Source organism: Cibotium barometz, chromosome 31, assembly GCF_041138505.1.
Source record: "Cibotium barometz isolate CiBa-2024 chromosome 31, ASM4113850v1, whole genome shotgun sequence".
Lineage (NCBI taxonomy): Eukaryota > Viridiplantae > Streptophyta > Polypodiopsida > Cyatheales > Cibotiaceae > Cibotium > Cibotium barometz.
In genome coordinates, this window is record NC_141076.1 from 1,657,103 (window position 1) to 1,669,881 (window position 12,779).

General features: G+C 43.2%; 1 pseudogene; it reads right to left on the reverse strand.

Annotated features, from left to right (window-relative positions):
• Positions 1-1,037: 1,037 nt before the first annotated feature.
• Positions 1,038-2,873, reverse strand: LOC147620384 (uncharacterized; annotated as a pseudogene).
• Between the last annotated feature and the right edge of the window lie 9,906 nt (positions 2,874-12,779).

Consider the following 12,779-nt stretch of genomic DNA (forward strand, 5'->3'; position numbering starts at 1 on the left):
TGCGGCTTCTTTGTCTTCTGCATGCACGCCCTTTTGCTGGGAATCTCCATCACTTTGGTTGTCCTTTTCAGCAATCTTCTGTGGGACCCTTGGGCCGTTGAAGAGTGAGATGTTGATTTCGAGTGCATGCATAGATGCTGACGTCGTACCATTGTTGTTTACAGAATCTGGGTTGAGTATAGACAGCGTGCCTGGGCTTGGAGTACAGAATCCGTCAAATAAGGCTAAAACTGCATCTGCCCCTAACACAACAGGTGAGATTGGTTTGGACGTGAGGGAGATGCCAGGCGGCCTCAACAAATTCATAAAGAACTCCATCAGAGGGAGCGCCAGTGGGTAGAACCACAGGAAATCGTGAACTAGGCTCTGATACCATGTGAGGGAAGAGGAGAGATGATCAGAATGAGGCTGCGTAGTACGCCATAGCCATGAAGAGAGAGAGAGAATGCATAGACGAACTGATATTTCCATGTGGAGGTTACAACCATATATAAGTGACGGTTGCTGGAGGTGTGCCGATTGGCATCACGTGTGTGTGAGTTAGACTTAAAGTCTTAATTATTCCAACACTTTTAGCTCCTCATCACGCTCTGCTAAAGTTTTGTTGTATTCTTTAAAAGTCATCGCCTGATTCATTGCCGCCTTGATAATCTTTTCAAGATCCTTTTGTATTCTTTGGGCAGACATTAGAATCAGCTCTTCATCTTCTTCCATGTCTTTTTCTCCACGAGTGCCTGGTTGGTAGACAAGAGCTTCCTTCGGCTGTTCTTCTCTTTCCAGATCGATGAAGATGGCTCTTCAACCTGTTCCTTCTCTACTTTCTCAGAAATAGTGGATCCTTGCTGTGATCCCATAGCACTTGATGTGGGTTGTGCTTGTTCTCTTTGTCTTGGTTGTATATGCAGCGGAAGTCTTTGTATTGGAAGATCCTGTCACACAGATGCTTACACCGTCTTCTGTATCCTGAGTTTCGTGAGTTTAGCAATCCATTTCAATACTTCAGGAACCTCTTGTAAAACTTGCACTTCCGCTTGAGTTGTTAGAGTTGGCTGATGTTCCTCAGCTTGTACTGGTCCTTGTACCTCTTCAACCGCTTCTTGTTGTTGCACTTTTTCGTGATCCTTGGCAACCCCATTCAACGCATGAGCATCTTGCATAACTTCATCAGTAAAAGGTTGGGGTTGAGGAGTTGGCTGCTGTGTCAGCAAGGGATCCGGTAAAGGATCTTCCTGCTGTTGCTCCATTTGTTCTTCTTGCATTTCCTCTTGATTCTGAGTGATTCCTGCAGGCTCCGGATCAGCTATGGGGCCAGGCATTGGATTACCTTGATCCTCTTGCTCTTCATCAGCCCGTGCTCTTACGGGCGGCGAAGGTGGTTGCGCACTTGTTTGTGCTTCTTGTGTTTCCTCTGGATTTGGCTGTGATACCTCTTTTGTTTTAGCTCTCTTTACAGCTTCTTCACAGTAGCACTAGAACCTTCATGTGGTCTCTTTCCTAGCATAGCTTCCACTTGAGCTTTGCCTTGTTAAGCTAATCCCTTGGTCATAAATCTTAACTCCTCTAGATCTTGCTGTCTCTCTCTGCGGAGTTGTTGTGCAGTTGATGCCTCTTTCTTTGAACTCGCAGCTTTAGACTTGGCTGGCTTTGGTGCCACATCAGCTTTAATCTTTGTGCGGTGTGTTCTTGCTCTATCAAATCTATCCCAACTCTCTGGTTGAGCGGGGTGCTCTAGGAACGGGTCTTCAGTTTGTTCTTCATCTCCACCTGTGGCTTGTTGTTCTTGCGTATGTGCCACTTCTTCTTCAGAATCTGATTCAGTCGCCTCCTCATCAGAGTCCTCATCTTCAGTAGATTTTACTTCCTCTTCAGATTCTTCTACCCTCTCAACTGCGTGCTTTCCCCTTGTAGATCTTGTAAGGTTAGACTGTGTGTCTGATTGCGACTTCACTGTTTGTGCCATCGGCTTGCAAAGAGAAACCCAATGGTCTATGGGATGGGCTGGTGGTAGCTCATCGATCATGCCCACTGCATGGTATGCCAACCTTCTAAGGTATTGGCCGCAATTCATGTGTAATATGTTCGGCGTTTTCTTTCTTTTGGCGAATGCCTTCAATTCTGAGAAGACAAGCTCAGCAAAGTTCAATGACCACATTTGTCTAGTGGCCGTAGGCACTCTAGAGAAGAATGCCGCTACCCTTCGATGTGGCCTGGTGTAGCGGACTGCCTTGCCGTGTGTGAACTGTTGTGTATACAGCCTCAGAGCTGTACTCTTGGGTTGGTGACAGTAAAAATGTTGCATGACTTTCTTCCACTGAATTTCTAGTAAGAAGGCTCTGATTGCCTCTTGGAAGCTTTAATGCGTCAGAGATCATCTCTTCAGTTATCTTGACATTGATTAGAGCACCATCTTTGCCTTCTATGATGGCATTGCCATCTTCATCTAGTGTGTTGAGCAGCTGGTACGACCTCTTAGCATCCAAGCTGGTAGGTTAAAGTAAGACTTCAGACTGACTTTCTCGAAGATCCTCATGGCGTCTTTGTGCTTGTGCATCTACTCAAAATTGTCCGGCACAATGGGCACACTCCATACAGATCCCTCCGGAGTCTTGAATGATCCGGTGAAGACTGCTGTTCGGAAAGCTCTCAAAGACTCTTTGTCTACATAGCATTCCGCTGCAACTTGGCCTTTTGTGATCTCAAAGGGTTGAGCTTCTTCTAGCATCTTTGCTTTGCTCTTGTAAGTGCTCCTCCTTTGATATGATTGTGATGCCATGATACCTGTAGGTAAAACACATCAAGGCCCACGTAAGCGAAGCTTTAGAATCATCATTCCAGCGCTCATCACTTCGCTCGAGCTCGCAGAAGCAGACACTTACGAACCAGTTTTTACGTTTATGACGCAGACACTAAATTGATCATATCTCATGATTTAGAGCTCCATTTTCCATGCCGCTTGACTCTAGGGATTCACTAGGGTATGGGCTACCTGCTCATGGCTTCAAACCTCATCACTTAGCATGCAACAAGAGATCGCGATCTCTTAGCTGACTCTTGAGAGGGTAGTTTTTCTTCATGAATGCACTGTGCCTAGCCTATACAACATGTTGGGTATGTTCTTGTGCAAAGTGAAACTCAATTTGTGCTTCATATAGCAGATTTAGGACTTGAACACTCCGAAATCACCAGATTGATGCTTGAGTATGCTTTTAGTGTTTTCCTTGTGCTCTTAGCATACTCTAGGCCTTAGATAGGTACTGGACTATACTCCCGAACACTTTTTCAGCATATCTATGTGTGTGACAAGAGATCGCGATCTCTTGTTCTGCTCTTGAGATACCCTTTTTTGCACATGCATGTGTTCAATGCACTTAGATGATGCCCTTGATTATGTTTTGGTATACAATAATGCAAACAATTATGCAATTACAAGCTCATGAGTGTTTTTAACGTTTTTAGCGATGTTTTGAGTCTTCTTGGTATTTTGGGCACTTATATAGATTTCTGTCCTTCTGTGATGACCCCCGCCGACCTCTGGATGATGTCGGATAGCCTTGAGACCTTTCGGGCTGATAGCCTATGTTTTCGATGCAGGCTATGCTTGGATTACTTTCTGATTTAGATCCTGGGTGACCCTGATACCCTTGCGGCAAGATTTGAGTCCTCCCTTAAGCAATTTTGCATCTCCAGTACAAGCATATGGTCAATTTGCACCATACTTCCGATCCTTTCTCAATTCAAGCCCTTCTTGGCGCAGATCTTGTTGATTTGCATAGAGTGTTAACCTGTAGGTTAGTTTGTTAGCAGTCCCACCCTGTTAGCATGATGTGGCCACCCCTTGCAGTGTATTCAAGCTCATAGTAGTTACTTGTGCACATATAAGGCATTTGGCAATATGTGAGCGATTTTTTCTCTCTTGGGAGCTTATCTATTGATTTTTTATCTTGGTTTCTTGTTCCCCATTGCTTACCACAGTAGATTGATGCCATGCATTCACTCTAGTACATGTTTAGGCCTGTGTTAAGAGATCGCGATCTCTTAGCTGACTCATAGTAAGGGTGTTTGAAGCATTGTACATGTGAAGCATGATGTCTGTAGTCATCTTAGAAGGGTTTGAGTGCAATTGGAGCCCATTTGCCCTATGTATGACCATTTCCTGGCCTCGCAGCTCTAAACTTAAGCAATTCTTGTGTTTTTCAAGCTTTTTATGATCCATTTGAGCTGGTACCTTGCCCATGGCATTGATATGATGTGTATGAAGCATTGGTATTGTCAAATCTATGCACACTGAAGGATGTTAAGAGATCGCGATCTCTTAGCTAATTCACAGTGCTACCTTTTGATGATATCAACTTGTTCTATATGCTCAGTAGATCCCCCTAGGTATGTTCTGACCTTCAAAAGACCCCCTGAAGCCCCTGTCATACCTGTTTTTGTGATTAGGTCATCCCGTCCCGACACAACTCTCTACAGTCCATATGCACCCCTTGACATGCATACACATGCATAGACACATTCTATTACATGTTTAGGATATACCTGTATGTGGGCGTATGCACTGGATGTGTATGTCGCGCGTACGGAGGCTCGGAAGTGCAGGCAGCTCTAGGTATTGAAGTGTTTGTCCCTGGATACATGCGGTAGAAGCTTTGTTGAAGTGAGCAGCTAAAAGCTGATTTGTGCATGGGTAAGTAAAGAGTGCCTATGCATGGCCGTGTAATGTAGCCCTATTATGCTTGGATAGTCAATGCATGTATAAAGAATATGGGGTGAAAAAACAAAAGGTCTTGGAGCAATATGGTCCAAGGGCATCTGCTGTCGAGATTTGTGTACTCATCCTCACCTTTTAACCTGTGTGGTACCGTATGACGCTTGAAGGACCAAAGAGTAGAATTTGTAGTTGGAAAGCTTTCTCTTTGATGATCCTTCACGGAGCTGCATTAGAAGTACTTGGCTCATCGGTCTTGTCGTTTTGTTGAGCCATTAGGTCGACAGTGGTAGGCTGTGGCATTTTTTCTCTTTGAATGATGGCAGAGGTTACCACTGGCTTCTTCTTTCGCCATACCTTTTTGTGAATTGTTGGAAACTCCAACTTGGTTGTTGTAAGCGCATTATTGTGGACTTGTATGGCTTTAGGTCTCCATATCCATGGTCGTGTGTTACTTTGATTGAAGCTTGTTTTCTGCGGAGGGTGAGGAGTTTTCTGCTGTGGTTTACTTGGTGGAGTTTTCTGCTGTGGTTTACTTGGTGGAGATTTCTGTAGAAGTGTCTTCGGAACCCAGACTTGGTTATGTTTGTCTTTTGTTGCAAGAAGTCTTTTGGGTAGTCACACTTGTTTAGTGCGCGTGAAGTCCGGTTGTGATTCTCTGTGGACAATGGTTTGTTGTCTCCTTGACTTGTACTTCCTCGTGGGTTTTAAATTGTTCTTGGCCATGGCACTTTGGTATTCCGTCTTTTGCAAAGCTTGAGTATCTTTGATAGTGCCCTTGGGTACCCATAGTTTTCTTTGTCCTGTTTGTGCTTGTAGTAGCTTTTTGGCTACCCAAACGGTATTCATTGGCCCCATTGCTCCGTATTTTGCGGTGAAGCTTTCTGTGGTTTCTGTCTGTGACACTCTCTCAGTCTTTTTAGAAGCTTCTAACTTTGTTGGTTCTTCGTGGTTGACCACAAATGGTTCGAACATTTCATGCTCCTCGAAGACATAGTCGATGACTTCTCTTTTCCAATGCAGTCTGCAGTCATAGGTTCTTTGCCATGGCTGTCCTAAGATGACTAGAACAACCTGTTGCCCTAGCTTAACGACATAAAACTCATGCACAAGGTTTAGTCCATTCACATGTAGTGGCAAGTGTAAAACACTTTGTGCAACACTAGACTCTCCTGTAAAGCTTGAAAGCGTGACGCTTGTCGCAGAGTCAATGCCGATTTACCTAATGTTATCTAGGTGTCATGGTTTATAGTGTTTAAGTCTGCGCCAGTATCAACTAGAGCGACTTCCCGGATTAGTTTCTTTCCTAAACCCACTTCAATACGAGGTTTTTTGAATGTTGTTTGGGCTGTAGATGTGCTGGTTATCTGAGTGATGTGGTGTACAGCCTGGTGGTTGGCCCCATACCTGGCTTCTTTATGTTTTTGTGCACGGTCTTTGCCCTCTTTGATGGCTGCTTGTTTCGCTTTAGTTTCCTTTTGCTAGCGTACCTTGGTGTCATGAAGGCGTTGAAGCATCTCCGTTGTTAATTGTTCATGATATTTCTTAACACGGCAGTCGCTCATGTAATTAGGCATTGGTTCCCCATCAAGCGTTGCTAATCAAATAGCCCCCCTTGTCGATATGTCATGAACAACATAGGGACCAAGACCTCGCTTTTTGAGCTTGGATGCGTGCTGCTTAAGTGTGTATACGAGAACTAAGTCTCCTTTGACGAGATCCTTGTTCTTGACATGAGCATCATGAAATTGCTTATGTCGTCGCTTTAAAGCATACATGCCTACAACCGCTTTCAAGCGCATTTCATCTAGTTATTCAAGCTCGTCTAGTCGTACGGATAGCTCATGGCCAGTTCATGCAAGTTCTTTGGCAACTCTGAGAGTTGGAATCAAAAATTCTAGCGGAAGGATTGCATCAGGACCAAACACCATATTGAATGGAGTGGTGCCCAAGGCAGTCTTGTAAGCCACTCTGTATGCCCATAAGGCTGAGTGCAGCTTCATTTCCCAATCCGTCCTAGAACCTTCAACTATCTTGGTGAGCACGGTGCAAAGAATCTTGTTGGTGCTCTCCGCTTGGCCATTGGCTTGAGGGTGATAGAGAGCTGATTTGCGATGCACCACCATAAATTCATCTAGTAGATATTCTACTACCTCATTTATGAAGTGTGTCCCTCTGTCACTCACTATCTCAATTGGTAAGCCATATCGTGTGAATACTAATTCATATAGAAACCTAGCCGTTGTCTTGGCATTATTCTTTTGCGTGGCCTTGGCTTCTACCCACTTAGTTAAATAATCAGTTGCCACTATGATGTATTGAGCTTGGGTGCGGTATGCGGGTGGCTGTATGGGTCCAACAAAATCTATGCCTTGCAAATGTCCGTGCTCCCATCATTGGTCTGAGTGGCATGTCATCTCGGCGTACTAGAACCTTTGTCCTTTGACATTGATCGCAGCGTTTAACGTACTCTTCTGAGTCCATGAACAGCGTTGGCCACCAAATCCCAGCAATCATGATTGCTTTGGCTGTTGTATCATTCGGCTTGTCCAGCATGTGCTTGCTCTAGTATAAAAAAATTTATTTTCTAAGACACACATTCGTAATTGTTGGTCTTTGCCCCTTCTGTAGAGCAGATTTCCAACCATGGCATAGTCTCGTGCTTTCGCTTCAATAGACTTTTGTCGAGCTCAGTTCATTTCTTCAGGAAATGTCCTGTTAGTCAAATACTCAACCAAATGTGAGCTCCACTTGGGTGCTAGCGAAACGTGAAACAACGTAGTATGTGGCAGTGGTGTTTTGATCTTACAATCTGCACACTGCACCACAAACTCTTGAGTGTCTCTCTTCATGGTGGGCCACCAAACTCCTAACCATAGCACTCGCTTGAGTGTTGGATTCCCAGTCATGTGAATTCCTCCAACTGCTACATGAGCAGTGTTTACGGCATACAAGTAGATAAATCTACGGTAGTACCCACAATGTCCCATAAAGCCTTGAACTTGTTTAGCGTTCCGTGGTCTTGGCAATTCGATAATCACCTTGATCTTCTCAAAATCGGTTGAGATGCCGTTTTTGAAGACAATATGGCCCAAAATTTTGCCTTGTCTGAGCATAAAAACACATTTCTCAGGATTTAAGCAAATCTTGTATACTCTGCATTTTTCAAAGATTAGCTTCAGATGCTCAATGTGCTGAGCTCATTCTGCGGAGTGTATGCACAAGTCGTCCATATAGATCTCTAGGATGACACCCCATGGTGAGTGGTTTGATGAGATGGTTGTTGCAGGTTCACATGGTTATGTAAGTACTGGGGATGATACCCAGCATGATATAAAGCATACAGGAATTGTTCCTTTCATGATGCCTAATGGTAAGAAGAAGAGTCTGCATGATGTATTACATGTACCTTCCATCACGAAGAATTTATTGTCTGTGGGACAAATGGCTGAACAGAACTTACAGGTGAGATTCAATAAAGATGGTTGCTTTATTGAAGAATATGGTAATGGCTGCAAATTGGTTGCTAGAGGCAAAAGGAATGGCAGAATGTTTAATTTAGATGCGTCCATTCCAGAACTTAAAGTAGCTATGTTCGCACACGATGAGAATGCTATTCGTGATGTAGAAATTTGGCATAAAAGAATTGATCATGTAAATGTACAAAAGCTGAAATCTATGCAGCAGAAAGAAGTGGTACTTGGATTGCCTAAATTCAAGTATGATGACTTACATGTAGCTATAAACCGCAGCAGAATGGTGTTGCAGAACGGAAAAATAGGGTGTTGATGGAATGTGCTAGAGCTCTGCTAAATGAGAAGAGTCTACCTAATGTTTATTGGGTTGAAGCAGTAATGAATGCTGTTTATATGTTAAACAGAACTCCAACAGTAGGAGTTCATGATGTTACTTCTTATGAGAGGTTGTATGGTTTTAAGCCTGACATTCGGCACTTGAAAGTTTTTGGTTACATTGCATATGTGCATATACCAGATGAAAAGCGTAAGAAGTTGGATCCGAAAGCAATTAAGAGTGTAGTTTTGGGTTATGCACAGGAGAGGAAAGCGTATAAATGCTATGTGCCGTCTACACATTAGACACTTGTTAGCAGAGATGTTGTGTTTGATGAGCTAGCATCATGGTATGGGAATCCAGTTGTTGTGTCTACAGATGGATCAGCAGGCACAAGTAGTGCTGAAGATAATCTTGCGGTTAGTGTTACTATGAGTGGTCATACAGGTGATGTATCCACTAATGTGAGCCCTTGGTCTGGCAGGTTGCGGAATCGCACTCCTACGTCCACTGATACGGATACGTCAGTGAGGGGGAGAGTAGATAAAGAAAAAGAAAAGGTTTTTGAAGATGTAACAGGACCGCTTACAGCAGGATATGAGTCATCTGGCAGTGATAGCCTTGACAGTGAGTTGGGCATTCCGTCTGTTGTTACGCCAGGTGCTAGGCAGAATCGTTATGTACCGCCTCATGAGAGGCAAGTTTAGAGTGAGCCACAGTTGAGGAGATCTGAGAGGGTCAGGAAACCCGTTGACAGGTACACATACACAGGTTATACAATGCATCATTATGCTTATATGGCAAAAGTGATAGGTTTTAAAGAACCCACTAAGTTTGATGAGGAAGTTGCAGATGAGAAGTGGTGTGCTGCTATGGATGAAGAGTATAATGCTTTGGTTGATAATGAAACATGGGATTTAGTACAGTTGCCTGATGGAAAAGTACCTATTGGATGTAAATGGGTGTACAAAGTGAAATGTAAATCTGATGGATCATTGGAGCGTTATAAGGCCAGGTTGGTTGCAAAAGGATATGCGCAACAGTATGGTCTTGATTATGAGGAGACATTTAGTCCTGTTGCTAAGATGTCTACTATGAGGAGTGTTATTGCATTAGCAGTAGCTAAAGGCTGGAAGTTATGGCAAATGGATGTAAAGAATGCTTTCTTGAATGGTGAATTGCAGGAAGAGGTTTACTTGGAACAGCCTGAAGGTTATGTACATCCAGATTATCCCGCATATGTATGTAAATTGAAGAAGACATTGTATGGTTTGAAACAGGCATCTCGAGCATGGAATGCTTGCATAAGCAGTTATCTACAGAAGCATGGTTTTGTGATTGGTGATGCAGATCACAGTTTGTTTGTGAAGAAGACAAGTCATGGGAATGTATTTCTGGTTGTCTATGTTGATGATTTGATCATTACAGGTGATGATGAAAATGGGATTGCAGAAGTGAAAGCATGTTTGCAGAAGATAGAGTTCAAAGTGAAAGATCTTGGTGATTTGAAGTATTTCCTGGGAATTGAGGTAGTGTTGACACCTCAAGGCATACGGTTGTTACAGAAGCAGTATGCTCATGATATGTTACAGAAATATGGTATGGCTGAATGTAAGGTTATGGATACACCTTTGGAACAGAACGTTAAGCTGCAGATTGATGTTGGAACAGAAATTGAGGATGTAACCATGTATCGTCAAATGGTTGGCAGCTTGATTTACCTTACTATTACGCGTCCTGACTTGAGTTATGCTGTGGGGCTGATTAGTCAATTCATGCAGAAGCCTCGCAAACCACATTTGGATGCTGTCAGGAGAATCATGAGATATGTGAAAGCCACGACTAATTATGTGTTGTTTTATCCATAGGGGTCTTAGCTACATCTCTATAGGTATAGTCAGTTAGGTTAACCCTTGTGGTGGCATCATCATGCCTTAGATAGAGGTAACCAAACCCCCAATCTTGAATGACCTTTAGCTGTTGCATGAATGGACTTCCTAATATGATCTCATAATTAGGGTCTTGTCTAAAATCCACAACTGCAAATGTATGCTCGTATTGGACACCACAAGATTCGACCACTACGTTCTTGAGCAAACCCAAGGGATGCTCTAAGCTGCCATCAGCCCCAGCTGTAAATCCATTCGTGTGTTTCTTAGAGCTTTCTGTCCCCATTTCATCGACATGGCCTTAGTAGCAATGCTAATCCGAGCTCCAGTGTCTAGAATGGCCATGGTTTTCACCTTATCCATCTTGATAGGTAGCATAGCATTCCCTTTATCCCTGCCAAGCTTTTCGTACTTGTTCACCTTATTTAAGGGAACTTTCCATACTGGGCCTGTTGCTACTGAAAGCTTCGCTATGGATTGCACATCATCTCCTACTTTGTATCCGTTACTACGCAACATCTTAGACACTTGGGACCACATCTCTGGTTTGACTTTCAAGAAGTCCATTAAGAGTAGTGTGGCTGTTATAGGTGTATCGAGAACTGCCTGTAAATTCAAGGTGTCTTTTGCTTCGAGAGTAACGTGTCCGGAAGAAGGAAAAGGGAAAATTTCAGTGCCTGCCTGAGTCTTTCCTATATAAGATGGCAGTGTGGCCAAAGTATTAGCCTGACTACAAGCATCTTCTTCTTCTTTGTTCTTTACTTCTACCCACATATGCACTACTTCTGAGAATCGGCAAAGTGGATGACAGAGAAAGGAACAAACTCTTCAGATGCTGCTTCCCTTTCTTTGAAATCCCAGACCTCTTTCCAAAGTTTCTCCGCACTTTCCTTTTGCAAGGGTGCAATTGCTTCCACACTCTGACCTTTATGTACATGGATTGGTGGAACCTTCTTAGTCCCTGCTTCAGAGACTTCTGGGATGGTTTCGAAGGTCGGTTCAGGTATTGGTAACCTCCTCACTAAATAGGGTGGAGGTCCTTCCATCATCGTTTGTGTGTCTTGAATCAAAGCCTGGTTCTTGACCAAGTTGACCTTTTCCTGGACTTGGGTACTCCTTGAGTTTAGATGGGATGACTGTATCAGCCGTGAGCCTCTTCTTGTAAGCTTTAAGAATACTATCAAGGTCTCCTTGGACTTTGTCAACCAACATCGAGCCTCCCGAGTCGGTCTCCTTCTCGCTAGACTGTGTTTCTACTAAGTTGGGAATCGTTGCTACATGTTTCTCTTTACTGGGTTCTACGGTCACAGGTGTATTACTTTACCTTGGTGTGCTTTGTTCCACTTATGGGGTATGATTTATTTTTTCTTATTTCCGTTTTGCTTTTCTTGTTTTGGGTGTTTTTGAGCTTTCTGGTTGAGACACACTTTCCCCTTTGTCATCAGCTCGCCTCGCTTGAGCTCTCGTAATAGCCATCAAGGGTATTTCTGTTGTTCCTTCAGGCTCTGGTTTAGGCTTGACCTCACTTAGAGCTGGCCTAGACTCTTTTGATGTTTTGACCACAAACTCCCTACGCACCCCATCTGGTGTTTCTAGAATAATAGATTCCCTCTAACGCATGGTCTCGTATTTTGGATTGTTTCTTTTGAGTGGCTTATAGTTTGACAGATACGAGGTCCATTGTCATTGATGGTGACATGTTTTGCCTTACGTTTTTGTGCACGTTATTTTCCTTCTTGAATGGCTGCTGCTTTTGGCGTTGGCTTGTAGTTGGCATGTCTTCACATCGTGAAGGCACTGCAGCATTTCCATGAACGAGCTAGAACAGGTGAATCCGCGCCTCCTAGAGACTCCATTAGACCAAGTGCTTTAACTTTGGAGCTTGGTTGTGCTTTTAGTGTTAGCCTACAAAGCAGGCTTTAAATTTGGCACCCGTACGGGAGCCTTTCACAATTTCAAGTGCCAAATGGCACCTCCGTTTTCTGGTAAAAGTGCCAACGTGGCACTTTGAAAAAACAAGGGAAGTGCCCAATGGCACCTAGCCTTAGGGGTCTAAGTGACCAGGGGTATATATCCTATATAATATATATAATATAGTAAATATATATAATATAGTACACAATACATAATAAATATGGAAAGTCTTCAATAACTTGAAAGTTTTGAAAGTCTTCAATAATTTATGATGCCTTTAAAAATTCTCCTGCTATAATGTATTTTGTGTGATGAGAAGATGTCTATTGAATTGTGAAAGCTTAATGCACTTACAAAACTAATATGTTTTCATTACTCAAAGTAAAGTGGTTTGTTATTAAAAGGGGCACTCAAAATTTTAGCCAAAGGTGACATTTTGGCACCCATGGTTGATGGCAAAAGTGCCACTAGATTTTCTA